The sequence below is a fragment of the Pogona vitticeps genome, chromosome 5 (assembly GCF_051106095.1).
Source record: "Pogona vitticeps strain Pit_001003342236 chromosome 5, PviZW2.1, whole genome shotgun sequence".
Classification (NCBI taxonomy): Eukaryota; Metazoa; Chordata; class Lepidosauria; order Squamata; family Agamidae; genus Pogona; species Pogona vitticeps.
The window spans coordinates 173325212-173340405 of record NC_135787.1 but is presented as its reverse complement, the minus strand read 5'-3'; the positions used below and the strand labels follow the sequence as shown (position 1 = coordinate 173340405).

The 15194-nt window shown below is 42.1% G+C and overlaps 1 protein-coding gene and 1 pseudogene across 7 annotated transcripts in view; both read right to left on the bottom strand.

Annotated features, from left to right (window-relative positions):
- The window catches only part of KIAA1549 (KIAA1549 ortholog), a 136128-nt gene that overhangs the window by 106176 nt on the left and 14758 nt on the right, over positions 1-15194 (bottom strand). The window lies entirely within an intron of this gene.
- LOC140707830 (U1 spliceosomal RNA) lies at positions 9537-9691 on the bottom strand (annotated as a pseudogene).

Sequence of the window (15194 nt, the reverse complement as noted above, 5' to 3'; positions counted from 1 at the left end):
GCACTGTTGCCATGCCTTTAGGCATCCTTCAGTCTCAAGAGACTATGGCAACATGATCTGTATGGAGGACTTGGAACAGCATCTAGTGTGGTTGAGAAGGCCAATTCAAGAGTGACAATCCCTTCCACACTGAAAACAAATACAATCTGTCCCCTGTCCAGCTCCCTGGTTTTGCTGGTTTCGGGACTGCCTCTTTACCTCGGCCTGCTGGGCAAGTGTCTCTTCAAAATGGGAAAGGCCATGATGCACTGCATGCCTCCAGACTGAACGCTCCGATATCAGGGTTTCCCATTTGTTGAGGTCCATTCCTAAGGCCTTCAGATCCTGCTTGCAGATGTCCTTGTATCGCAGCTGTGGTCTCCCTCTGAGGCGATTTCCCTGCACTAATTCTCCATACAGGAGATCTTTTGGAATCCGACCATCAGCCATTCTTACAACATGCCCAAGCCAACGTAGATGTTGCTGTTTCAGTAATGTATACATGCTAAAAATTCCAGCTCATTCTAGGACTACTCTATTTCGAACTTTGTCCTGCCAGGTGATACCAAAAATGCATCGGAGACAACACATATGGAACATGTTCAGCTTCCTCTCCAGCCATATGCTGCCTCTAAGGAGGCTACTTTATTGCCTTGAAGTTTATTGATCTACTATGATAGATCACCCTGGAAATAAAACACAGATATGACTGCCTCCCAACATGATCCTTCTGTTCCAAACAAACAAAAGTTGTATTTGCATAAATTAGTTTGGCTGCCTGAAAAACTTAGACCCAAGGTAATGAGATCTGGACCCTTCCATATGCCAGTCTTTTAGTGATCCACACAACAGCAGGAGGCAATTCCAGATCTCAAGAAACTCTTGCCAACTCAAAATGTGATACATCCTTTAAAAAGTAGGCTGAAAAGAATCTAGAACTTCAGTGTGGCAGCTTAGCTCTGTCTTCAACCCACATAAAAACAGCAGTATTTGATGTATCCCATTCATAAAGGCATATTCCACACCTTAGTAGAGTTACCGATTATACAACATGCATACACAGCCAAATAATTAAGAGATGCATAGTGCCTTGTTTTAAATCACTCAGAGAAAATTCTGCCTTTCCTCATAAAACTTCTATAAAATCCAAGACCATCTGCTTAAGATTTCACTCCATACAACAGGAAATTGGCTTAACCAACATATTCTTTTTAAAGAAGCCTCATGAAGTCCTGTTTTTGAATTGTTCTTTGTAAAACAAAACACCCCAAATCCCCCCAAAATTAAAATCCCTTAAATACCAGATCACACACAACAAAGACTAAAAATAAGTTAGATTTAGGCAGATTATTCATTTATAAGTAACATAATGCCAAGCCAAAGCTGTTCCCCCTCCCTGCCCAATGTAAAATTAATTCCTAAAGGGTCTGTTTTTAAAATCACTAGAGGACAAGTTCTATAGCAGTAAGACCTGGGGTTTTTTGTTTTGTTTAAATACACAATCTCAATAGGGCAGTTATTTCCTGGCAACTATAAGGCATTGTTTTTACAGTATCCACTTTACCTTATGTATATGAACACAAAAGCCTCCTTCAGATGTTCAAAATGAATGTGTAATGGAAGGTGAAGTGGGGTCATGTGCAATAACCCAGGGGCCATAATTCTCTGTCTCCCAGAGACTTGCAGAGCATGGTACATCCAACTTGCCTTTCCTTATGATGAAATGCAAAGTGACCCACATACAGCTCTCAGGTAGTCTTCCACTCTATTCAGAGACAAATCAAATCCACACCTACTTAGTTCAAGTGAGGCTGAAGCATTGAATGACTTTGAATCATATCCATATCATGGTTCAGACTACTATATCTATGTTCTTGTTTAGTCGTATAGTTGTATCCAACTCTTCGTGACCCCATGGAACAGAGCATGCCAGGCCCTCCATCTTTCACTTCCTCCCAGAGTTTGGTCAAATTCATGTTGGTAGCTTCGATGACACTGTCCAACCATCTCGTTCTCTGTCATCCCCTTCTCCTCTTTCCTTCACTCTTTCCCAACATCAGGGTCTTTTCCACGGAGTATTCTCTTCTCGTGAGATGGCCAAAGTACTTGAGCCTCAGCTTCAGGATATGTCCTTCCAGTGAGCACTCAGGGTTGATTTCCTTCAGAATGGACAAGTTTGATCTCCTTGCAGTCCATGGGACTCTCAAGAGCCTCCTCCAGCACCACAATTCAAAAGCATCAATTCTTCGGCGGTCGGCCTTATGCTGGTCCAGCTCACACTTCCATATATCGCTTCTGGAAAAAAACATAGCTTTGACTATGCAGACCTTTGTCAGCAAGCTGATGTCTCTGCTTTTTAAGATGCTGTCGAGGTTTGTCATCACTTTCCTCCCAAGAAGCAGGCGTCTTTTAATTTCATGGCTGCTGTCATCATCTGCAGTGATCATGGAGCCCAAAAAAGTAAACTCTGTCACTGCCTCCATATCTTCCCCTTCTATTTGCCAGGAGGTGATGAGATCAGTGCCCATGATCTTAGTCTTTTTGATGTTGACCTTCAGACCATTTTGGCGCTCTCCTCTTTCACCCTCATTAAGAGGTTCTTTAATTCCTCCTCACTTTCTGCCAACAGAGTGGTATCATCTGCATATTAGAGGTTGTTGATATTTTTTCCGGCAATCTTAATTCCATTTTGGGATTCATCCAGTCCAGCCTTTCACGTGATGTATTCTGCATACAGTGGTGCCTCAAATTACAAACTTAATCCATCCCAGAAGATGGTCGTAAGTGGAAATGCTCTTAAGTCAAAACACAATTTCCCATTGAAATGCATGGGAACAGGATTAATCCTTTCCAGCATTTTTAAATAAATAAATAAATAAATAAATAAATAAATAAATCAATCAATCAATCAATCAATCAATCAATCAATCAATCAATCAATCAATCAATCAATCAATCAATCAATCAATCAATCAATCAATCAATCACATAGAAAGCCCCATCAGAAGGTGCTGGGACTTCTAAAAAAACTAAAAATAAACAGAGCAAACCCTGAAGGCTGCAAAAAAAGAAAACAAAACAAAGTCCAAAAATAAACATCAAGCAATCCCCACACTGGGACTGCAAAAAAAACCCCACCAAAAACAAACAACACAGAAACATAACCCCCCTCAGCCCAACCCCACCCTGCAATTCTCTCCCAGAAGTTTTTAAAAAGCAAAAAGCAGCACCTTACCAGGCAGACTGAAGCCTCCTCCGATGGCACTCATTCCCTGGAGGATGGCGGTCAGCGATAGGCCCCGGCCGGTGGCATAAGGCACTCAAGGCGACGGCAGCGGGGCCGGCCATGGCAGAGGGGGCCCCTACTCATGAGTAGACCCGCACTTTCGGCGGCCCTCACTCATGAGTAGACCCACGCCAGGAATGGGCAGAGAGCACACTGGCTTCCCACGCCCAAGAAGCCCAAATTAAATAAGGGAGTCTTATCATTACAGTATCTGGTATCCTCTCTAGCTGTAACTGAGGTATGTGCCACAGTGGCCAATCTGACATCCCCACAACTAGGCACAGTTATTTTACCAGCCACTGCTATGCAAACATTTTCTTGGCCATTACTGAAACTTGGGCCTTCACTTTGGCTCCGAATCCAGGAGTACACTTAAACAGTGAAGCTGAGGTCAAAAGGCTGAATTCTGTTTCCTGATTTACCTTCCAACTAAGATCACTTCTGTTTCGGCAGACTCAGCTTCAGTTTGTATAACCAAAGGTTTTCGTTAAGCCTGGCGTGCATGCACACATGACTCCACTTCTCTCTGCGTAGCTCTCTTCCTTCTCCACACAGCAATTGCATTAGGTTCTGGTCGTGACAGAACCGGGGGGGGGGGGGGGGTGAAGCCGCAGGGGAGAGAGAGAGAGGCACAACCCCACCAAATGGGGCTGAAAACTAGAGGGTACATTGGTCTCACCTCATCCAGTCCCCTTTTTATATTCAATACTGCTTCTCAAGTAGAACAGCTCCACTGGATTTAGACAGAAAGGAGAGGGCTGGATGTCATCAGCATAGTGTTGACACTAACTCTCCAAATTCCAAATTACTGCTCCCCCAGGGTAGTTCTCCATACAAGATCATCCACCACAGAAAGATCAAAACCCTCTCAGTCTATAACCAGGCCTGAAGCAAGACTGAAAGGGATACAGAAAATATATCTTATCCAGAAACTCCTGGAGCTGAGACAATGTCATATATTCCAGGCCCTAGATCAAAACTTGGTATATTGAGAACAGACCAAAAATTATTAAATATTATGAGGTTCAAAAACAGGTTTCCATAGAGGCCTCTCTGCCACTTCTTTTAGGCAGAATGGAATCATGTTTTGTCCAAACGTGAAACCAACTGCTGTACTTATACATTTGGCAGTCCCTCTCAGTTGCTTTCATTAATAATGAAAGGAAAGGGTCTAGAACAGTGGTATCCAACCTTGGGTCCCCAGATGTTCTTGGACTAAAACTCCCAGAAGCCTTCACCACTTGCTGTGCTGGCCAGGATTTTTGGAACCTGCAGTCAAAACATACGGGGACTCAAGATTTGGAACCACTTGTCTAGAATATACAGTATGTTGGTAGCATTTGTACAGATCCTCTCCTTGTCAGTCTATATACATTATAACTAGATGTTATAATGCTCATTCTTTGCAACTGTAAGGACAAAAAAAAAGACTGTTATGACCCAGCTATAGAAACATAGTTCAAGGTAGATTCTAAAATTCTTTTGGCTTGTTGGCACAGGCAAAACATTTGGTCAAACATTTGAACTATTTGCCCAATTTTTATACTATATTTATCTGAGTGGGGGGTTCTGGGGAACTCAAAAGCTCTATTTGTAACTGCAATTAATTAAAGAGTAGCTACCACCCAACTTAATGAGATTGCTACATGAGGCAGACACCAATGTTGTAGAGAACCTCCTTTCTCCCATTTAATCATGTGTTCCACCATCAATGAACATGGTGACTAAAACTGACTGAAATTGCAGTATCCATCCAAACATATGTCTGCCACATTCCAGGGAGTCTCCACGTATGGCTGTGTTCACAACAGCCTCCCCTACCCACCTGGCCCACCCACTTTAATTCCTATACAGTACCTCCCACTTTCACCCCTTTGCCTCTTGACACGTTCACTATCCTGCATCATTACTGATCCTGCTGAGTAATTCCAATACCTCCCACCAAAGAAAAGTGATGATGGATCATGGCATGATAGGGCACCCAGGCAAACAACCATGCACCAGTACAATCAACTCTTCTTCCATTTTCTTGCTTCTTTAAAAGCGAAATGAAAAAGAGCAAGCGTACTATAAGCAGTCAAAGGTCCCACAGTGGGAAATCGCATGTGTCATTTTGACTTTGATTTGAAAAACAAGGAATTGTGTTTGCCTTTAAGCAGAAAGGCATGCATAACAGACCCATATAGACTTGCCTTACAACTACCAGAATATTCCATTCAGAACAGCCAGTGATCAAGCTGACCAGTATCTTCTAGGCACAAAGTAAATGTAAGAGGATTCAATATCTATTTAGAGACAACAGTAGGATATAGGAATGAAGATAGGAATGAAGATATGGAGCTAGTTCATATGAAATAACAAATACCATAGCCTGCTGTTATATGCATGCTCCCCCTCCTTCCAGTCCTAATGATTTCCTCCCCATAGTAATGAACTATATTATGTTCTCCATTCACCTAGCAGAACTATAAAGAGAAATACATGGTTTTGTGAAAGTTGAAATAGAGAAGGAAAAGAAGCCCATAGATACAAGACTACAGATGGGCATGGATCTGAATCATCAGAATGTGCTGGATCATCATACTGGCACCACAGGTGTTGTGCGGTCCCATAACCCACTGGATTCTCCCATTCACCACCTGACCTGTGCTCTGCTCCTCTCCCTCATTGATCATTTCACCAGTTGTGGCAAGAGCACAGACTTCCCTCCTCTGCCTCCTCCAGCAGCTGCCCATGCTAAGGCAGTGCTGAAGCAATCTCTGCCTTGCCTCTTCATATGAGTGGGCAGCTGCCTGAGGAGGTGGGAGAAAGGAAGTCCGAGCTCCTACCACAACTGGTAAAACAACCAAAGAGGAAGAACGGAGCACATGTCAGGTGATGAACACAGGAATATAGCTGGGGGAGAGGATGGGACTGTGCAGTACCTGTGGTGCCAGTATGACGATCCAGGAGCAGACACAACTCGCCAATCCAGATTCATGCCCATTTCTGTACAAGTCCTGTTCACATTCTGCCAAACCAAGGTTTGTAATTACATCTGAACAAACTCCATGTCAAAGGGATGCCAGGAACATAACTGTTTAAAGTTATATTCTTTGAAATGGAGCTGGCTGGATAGCTCAGTGAGCTGATCAATGGTCAGATTGATCACAACCCCCTGGTTGTGAAGCTGGGGGTCTGAGTTTGATTTCCCACTATGTCTCCCAGGCAAAGAATCAGCCTGTGTGGTCTTGGGCAGGCTGCATAGTCCCAGAATGTCCCCAGAAGAAGGGACTGGAAACCACTTCTGAGTATGCGAGAGTCGTCAACCCCCAGTCCGCGGCCTGATGCCGGTCTGTGGCCTGAACCAGACCGGGCTGCAGAGACAGTCCTCGCGGGGCCCACACACACACTCCCCTCCCCACAGCTGCTTTGTGCACGTGCACATGTGCCATCACTCCCCCACCCCTTACGCATGCGCCTGAGCCCGTGTGTGAAGGGGTGGGCAGGTACCTGAGCGGGTGTGCAAGCGCTCCTGCACAGGCACGAGGGGGTGGGGGAGCGCTCACGCTGGCACTGGCTAGCGGGTGCATGCACTCTCCCCCACCGCTTTGTGCATGTGCCCGAGCACCCCCGCGCAAGCGGGGGGGCTGCCCCACCTTGCTCAGAGGCTCAGCTAGTCCACGGTCCCAAAAAGGCTGGGGACTGCTGCTCTATAACAAAGGAACCCTGGAAAGAGTCATTTAAGTTGGAAACAACTTGCCAGTGCATAATTATTATACATTCTTCAAACTGAACCCCGACAAGGGCAGTGAACTGTAATTGGTGCAATGAAATTTAAGTATTTCACACATTGCCAGCAACTCAAACCCAACATAACTTTGCCAGAAGCCAACTTCCATAAACATCTTATAGATTCCCCCAAAGAAAATTAAATTAAGCAAAGACACCATGCTCAGTCTATGTTTGTCCCAAATTATTGCTACAAGATCAAATGTATTTTATTCTGTTCAGAAACAGCAATGAGATTACCCCAGGCAAAACCACAGCGGGGGGGGGTGGGGGAAAGAACCCATATCGTTATATAAAAGAACCTGTCTATGATTTTAATATTGCCAGCAGTCTAGAGGCTCGTGTTTTAAAAGGTAGTGGATTAATATTAAAGAGAAAAAATGAACACCACAGATCAATGTGACCGCTTACTATCCTAGGTACCCTGAAGGGAGGTGCAAATGATCCTCATACTGGCTGCGCTTGAATGTTGAAACATAAAGATTCAGTCATTAGAGAGCTTCTAAAGAGACAAGAAGAGATGCTGAGAACTGGTTAATTCCAGAAGATAACAGGCACCAAAGCACGTGATTTAAAGATAGAAAAAGGCTGATTCTGCATTTCTTTGAAAGAAAGTACTGTACAAGAGGATGAATAGTTTTATGAACAGATTTTGCAGAAACTTATTAGGAACATCTAATCCCTTGTACCCTATGTTAAACTGGAATTTCTGAAAATGCAGAATTCATTAACACACATTACAAGGCAATCTCAGACAGCTTTAAAAGGAGACTGGCAAAATTCATGGAGGTTAGGGCCATCAAGAGCCACTAGTCAGGATTGCTTTCCAGAGATTACTGAGAGCCAGGATCTTCACACACCTCAGTGTATTATTTTTGCATTTTATTGAACCTTTGCATTTTTACTGCATTATTTACAGAACTTGGAAAGGTCACTTTTCAGAATACTATACCAAGAATTGACCAGCCACCATCACCACAATAACTTTCCCAAATTCTCCTAGTATATTTTTCTGCAACTGAAAGGCAAGTTAGATTTCTAATCATTGGTATTTTGTTGCAATTTTATTCTAAGAATTGGTAAGAGGCTACACTTTCGCACAGATATTTGCAGTATTTGCAATACCACAGTCAGTCATAAGGCTTCTACCTTCAGAATTTCTCACCATATCAATACATGGACAATGAATATTATTGGTCGGAGGTGTCAAGGTGGAGGGGGGGTGCTGTATTAGGCTGCTTGCACTATATTGCAATATTGCAAAAAAATTCCACAGGGCATGCTGGTACTTCTCAGTTCTGCTCCTGCAACTCTGAAGACTCAATCTGACAGTAAAGAAAATATTATTTGGTCTATGTCTAATAATAAAAATTCCACTCTTTTGCCAAGTGGGGGGAAAGTGTGTGTCTCAGCAATAATAAACCTGTTTAATGAAGGGCTACAAAGCTAGACAACTCATTCAGTGTTAAGATCAACAAAAGCTTATGAATATCCATGGGGCCATTTAACTTGGCTGGTAATCCCCATGCAATGGAGTGTCAAAATGATGAATGAGAATCTTCCTCAATAAGTTCTTTTTACTAAGTAGTTTCCATTGAAAGTGTCGGGACATTTCCATCAGCCAAGGAAAAATGGGAGGCCAGTACAGCCCTATGTGAATTAATTCAGCCTGAGCAGAGAGGAATTTTCCTGGCTGCTCTGGCTACAAAGATACCATCAAGTAATTTTTATTAAAAGGTCAATGTCTGCCATCCAAGATTTTTGTAAACCAGTAACTTATTTAACAGACATTTAATACATTTACTCTTCAAAATGACAAAATGTTTTGTAGTATTCAAGAGTAAATGATGAAATGTTCCATAGAACTTTCAGTCCTAGAGATGCAAAGCATTAAATAGCATCTATTTTAATAAATAAAATGCCTTTTTAAATTTCATGTATCAATTTGTGGAGAGCAATGAATATTCCATCAAATATATCAATCCCTAGATGAGTATTTATATTCTAATCACTCTGCTAAACTCTGAAATTCTGAAAAATATTATTTTAGACACTGATCTGCAATGAATAACACAAAGCAGAGCAAAAACTTCCTATATGAGTGTTGGGCAAATGTACATACTAAGTTCTATCCGGAGCGATTAGAGAAGAGGCTTCTACTGAAATCACTACAACTCAACTAAGTACCATATTTTTTGCTCCATAAGACGCACTTTTCCCCAAAAAAAAAGTCAGGGGGGGAAGTATGTGCGTCTTATGGAGTGAATACAGTAAAAAGGGTTCAGCCACCACCACCCAGAAGCCTCCCACTGCCATGCTGGGAGGCCTCTGAACTAGCACCAGAGACTGCTTGCTGTTTGGACCTCACCATTCTGCACTGCTGGTTTTCTAGGATCTGCTTCCTGGAGCCCACCTGGAAAACCAGGAAGGCCAACAGGCCTCTGGCAGCAGGCAGTGAAAATAGCCAAGAACCAAGGGGAAAGAGTGATTCTAGAAAGACCAGGGGAAACCACAAACACAGTCCCCCACTTAGGCAGTTGATTTCCCCATGCTTGGGGAAATCACAGGGGTCAGCATATCCAAAGTGCAATAAATGAGCCTCACCCTGGGAAAACCACTTTGATGATCATGGTATCTCCCCTGCCAGGTATGAGTTGGAATAGCCTCTGAACCTCCTGCCCCTTTCTGTGCCCTGTCCCCCAAAGGCATGGTGGCACACACACCCCGGCTGCACCTCCTGATCAGAACAGGGCTGCACAGCCCCAGTCCCGAAAGAGGCCAAGAGAGCTACTCAGTGTTTTGGGGTGCCCCACAAGACCCCCATCAGGGGCCGGATGTTCTTCCCACAGTCCTCCAGTGCACAGATACTGTATTAGCATACCTAATATGCGGGGAAGGCAAGGAAAGCGATGAAATTCAAACTTTCAGTTAGTGAAGAGGCTGCTTGTCTGTTTCCTTGCTAGTCCAAGCAGTTAGAGAGCTGGGAGAGAGACCTGGGACTGCCTGGTATTGTTGTTTTAAAATGTAAAATTTACTTTAAAAGCTGTTTGTTTGGGGTTAGTGCTTGGGTGCTCCGTTTGAGTTGAAACCTGCTTGTGTAGAAACGTGCATACTTGCTTTAAAAGCTGCCTAGGAATGTTCAAACCAGCACCGATCAGCTGTTAGGTTGGGTGAGGGAAGGGGAAAGGAGCAGGAGCAGGAGCAGAGAAGAGCACAAAATGGCTGCTGGCTGGCTTTTAGCTGTGGGGCTCTTTTTTGGCTGTTCTGGGGTCTACCAAGGCACTGTGAAGAGCAAGGCTCAGTCTACAGTACCTGGTAAGTGACTTTCTTTTAAGTTTTTTAAAGTTTCTGACCTTCCCCCCACTAAAAATGCATTAATTAATTTTCAATGTATTTCTATGGGAAATTTGGATTCAACTTGCAAACTTTTCAACTGGTTCTGGACATCTAATAGAGAATGTATTTCCAAAGGGTGTTGCATCAAGGAAACTAACTGTGCCTCGTGACTTCTAACTGGATTACAGTACCTGCTTCCTGATTTCAGCTACTATAGTTTGTATTCAGTTTTTTTTTTTTTTTTTTTTTTTTTTTTTTTTTTTGCTCTTCAAGAACATTGTTCATGGCTTTGTGTGGCCTAATCTGTTGTTGTGCCTTGCATGCTATAAACATTCAATTATGTCAGAAAATGGAGATTTGGTCTTATGCTGAGCATGTGCTACTGCTGGTGAATGGGATCAGGTTAAGCTTTGTGTTGCTGTTCTTTTGCATAACCTAAAGTAAATAAAGAAAACCAGCTGTTAAATAGTTTAATTCCACTATTTATCCTCCACACAACTAAAAGAGACCTCTCAATGCAGTGCCAAATCAGACAAACCATTTCTAACTTAATATAGGCTTGAGCTGTAGCTGGGCAGAGTTGCACAACAATCTCATCTGTCATTGAGACATGTCTATAAGCATGGGGAGGAGGTGGATGAAAGGAAATGTAAAATATAGGTAGAGTGGTATAGGTCTTATCACTGGCTGATAATGGTCTATATTAATGCCACTGTAGACTGCTGTTCACTTTACATGGTTCAAATGTTATTCTGTTAGAGTTTATTAAATATTTTATTACACTATTTGGTTCAGAATATATTTTCCCTGTGTTCCTCCTCTAAAAATTAGGTGCGTCTTAAGGTCAGGTGTGTCTTATGGAGCAAAAAATACGGCAATGGCTAATTTGCTCCACTGATTTCAGTGGGTCTAAATACAATTAAGTTTGGTTCCAGTCCTCTGGAACTACATGCATAAGGCTGCAAATATCATAGAAATACCAAACTGCTCATGTTGCTAACCCTTCCATATAAACTACAGGGGTTTCTTCTGTCATTAATTAGAATGGGGTTGGAGGAGACAATATGCCATTAAGATTTATGTCTTATACACAGGTATAAGTCGTATTAAGCTCAATGACACTTCTATCAAAGAAGACATTTAAAGCATTGTTGAGTATGTCACGTTTTTAAAAGCCACAAAGTACAATTTTGTAATTTGCTGTATGTTCAGACTTCCCAGAATCCATTAAATTTGACATGAATAGCCTAGGGTACTAAGCAATTAATGCTGTTTCACAGTTGAGCTTCAGCCCCATATCAATTCAGTGATGTTTACATTTTTTTTCTAAACTTTTACATTATTTTTTGCAAAGGTACTCCAGCCTGTGCCAGACACAAACTCCACGTCACCAGTAAAAACTATAGTTGGAAAATAGCTCAAGGCAAACAGCCTTTGCACGCCAACAGGATTTCCAGCAGAGGACAGCATGGTGAGATTGCAGTGCTTGAGATGAATAAAAGGGACGACAAGCTGTAAAGACAAATTAAACTATCTTTGGGGAATAGTGGCTTCTTTTGTCAGTTCTCGCTTTTAAAATTAAGATGGGTGTATGGAGATGAAGCAAGGACACTGTATTCCTAAAAGATGGGGGTGCTTGACTGATTGTGGTAATATCAGTTTTAACAAAGCTATGGGAAAATCAGAACAAGCAGATCTTGAGTCTCCACTAAAGCTCAATACAAAAAGCCATTCAAGACAACCACTCGTCTTCTATGTCTGGCTCTAGCTACTATCAAATCTGCAATCCAGACACATTACAGGGAAAGACATTTATATGGCAGCCTAGCCATCCAATAGTCACCCAATGCAGAAGTGCAGTTTGCAATTTTGTAACTACTGTATACCACAAACTCATGTACACTGCTTCCTCCTTTATGCAAATTCTCTTCCTTTATTTCATGTATTAATCTTTCTTCCAAAAAGGGCACTCAAGGCAATTAAAACACAGTTCACATTCAATGCAGATTAAAACATAAAACAGCTTAAAATGCCAGTAAAAGAATAATGCATCATCCAACCCACTGCAAGTCTCTCCCAAAGCAATCTAGCTTCACCAGCGCTGTTTGAATTTTAAAAACTGACTAAAGGGCAAATGGGAAAGAAGTCCATAGCATGAAAGTGGCCATCAAGAAAGACTACCAAGTTTGCCTCCAAGAGTGGCAGGACTGAGAATAGTGAATTCCCACAACAAGTGTATCCTTCTACCTCCATTTCTAGAAAGCAGTATTTTCCTACAGCTGTAGACATTTCTCTTGCCACAACCTTAAATAAAAGGAAAAGGCATTAGGCTAGACTCAGCAGAGGTTGGACATACTATTTTTCCCCCAGTTCCCAGCTTGGCTACAGACTCAGGGGCTGGAAAGCTGAATCCTCACTGTGCTTTCTTGGAAAGGGACTAGCTGCAATTAAGTGGACTGCACATGATGGCTGATGGGGTTACTGCTCTTCCACTTGTATATGGTCTAGGGCAAACTGCATTGGTCCAGAGCACCAGCTGTAGGAGGGACTGGCAACTTTTTCTAAGCATAAACAACCCACAGGTTTCCAGTCGTGTCAATACATATTTATTGTTTTAAAAGTCCAGGCTTTCAATGGCAATATTCTGCACCATCTTCATCAGGGAAGACAAGATATCAACTAAAACAGGGACTGGCTCTTTAACATTAATCTGCCTGAGTTTGGTCTGAATGTTTACCCAGCAGGTTTTGATTGCATATTTAGATATTTAAGGTTAGCTTTGTTTTAGTTGATATCTTGACTAACCTGATGAAGATGGCACAGGATATCGCCATCGAAAGCTTGGACTTTTTTTAATAAATATGTTTTGACATGACTGGAAACCTGTGGGTTGTTTATACAAAGTGTTTGTCATGAAAGACTGAGATTTCTAATTTTTCTAAGTAGTTTATGCCTCGGAAATCGTAGAATGGTCACCATAAATTGGAATTAAAGCGACCACACATAATACAGGTAATTTTATTGATATATGGCTTGAGCTATTCAATCCATATTGCTTCCTTGATTTTCCTTCTTTGAAGATGTGGCTCAAAGGCAAATCATCAAGATTGTCAATGAGGCTGCTGTTTTTTCTTCATGCGTAGAGACTAAGTGTGATTATATTTTATAATACTGGATCTCCCCAAAGCTTTCTAACTCATCTGCAGAGGTCTTCCAGACTCCTCTTACATGAAACAGGCTACACGTACCACAAGAAAAGCAATATGGATGGAAATATACATATTGTATCACCAATGTATCAGTTTATTTGAAAAAAAGTGGAATCTGGACAGATGGTGTTAGAGTATAGTTTGTATCCCTAATCCTTGGCTGTAGCGCACTATAGCCACTAAATTAAGAAGAAATCTCACTCAAATATCCTATACAGTGTGTGTGTGTGTGTGTGTGTGTGTGTGTGTGTGTGTGCGTGTGTGCGTGTGTGTGCGTGTGTGTGTGTATAAAATGTAATGGATACAAACAGTCATCTTGACAGCTGAGAGGTTTCATAACCATGTGATGCCAGAATACTATTGTATACAGTTTATTTTAGGCACAGTTTATTGCAACAGAAGACTTAAAGAAATGCTTGATGGATAGTTGGGGTTTTCTCAAAAATATTACACAGCTCGCTCCAAGTTCCTATGTAGCATAGACACTTTGAAGTAAAAAGCATTCCCCGCATAGTCAGCTGTGTCTATGAATGATGTCCCTCTTATTTAGAAGAGCCTGTAGTTTCAGGACAGTGCTTTCCTGAGATCACATGCTGGAAGTAAAGTTGAAACAAGTTACCTGTTACAATGCCCAGAATTGATCGCTGGTCATTTTGGTTAGAAAGTTCTAAGCTTTCGTTGGAAAATAGGGAATTTTCCAAAACATAGCCCTGCATTTGTAATTCTCTATATGCATTACAAAAATATAGTACAACTCTGCCTTCATTTATTTAGAAATAAGACCTACAATGTTTGACAGGGCTGGCTCCTGAATGGCTACAGAATGACAGAAATAATCAGAAAATATTCAGAAAATAAATATGCTAGTCCCTGGAGCTAGCGAAATAGTCAGTGATTTGGGAACTAGCTTCACCTCCAGACTGATAAATACGTTATGGAAGGCTTGTGGGATAACCCAAATCAACTCTACATCATATCATCCTGAGATGAACTAATTGAAAAATTTAATGGCACATTAGTGTGCATGATTAAGGCCTATGTAGCAGAGAACCCAAATGATTGGGACTGCAAAATACAACCCCTATTATACGCCTATAGGAGCATTCCGCAGGAAAGCACTGGACTCAGTCCTTCTGAGTTGTTGCTAGGGCGGGAGGTACGCAGACCTTTAGATTTGCTCCGCATGAACTGGGAAGATCATAGTGAACGTGACCCAGAGTCAGTAATCGAATATATGTACAGGTTGCAAAACACCCTGCAAAGGTCTCTGGAGATAGCTGCAGAGAACCTAAGGGCTGCCCAGACCAAGCAGAAGACCTGGTATGACAGAAAAGCCCGGGAAAGAACTTTTGGGCCAGAAGATGAAGTTCTTTTACTTAGGCCAGTCAAGGGTCACAAGCTACAATTAACTAGGGAGGGTCCCTATAAAGTAATTTCAAAAGTGAACAATGTAAATTATGTAATTCAGAAAGAGGAAGATGTAAGCCCTGATGCCTTAAAGAGGGGCGCATCTAAAGATGTTCGGGAGGAGGAGAGGGAACTGCCTACCCTTTCCCCAGCTGAGAAAGTGAAGCCTCGAGCCAGACTTAAAGCAGGCTTTCCTATAAAACAAC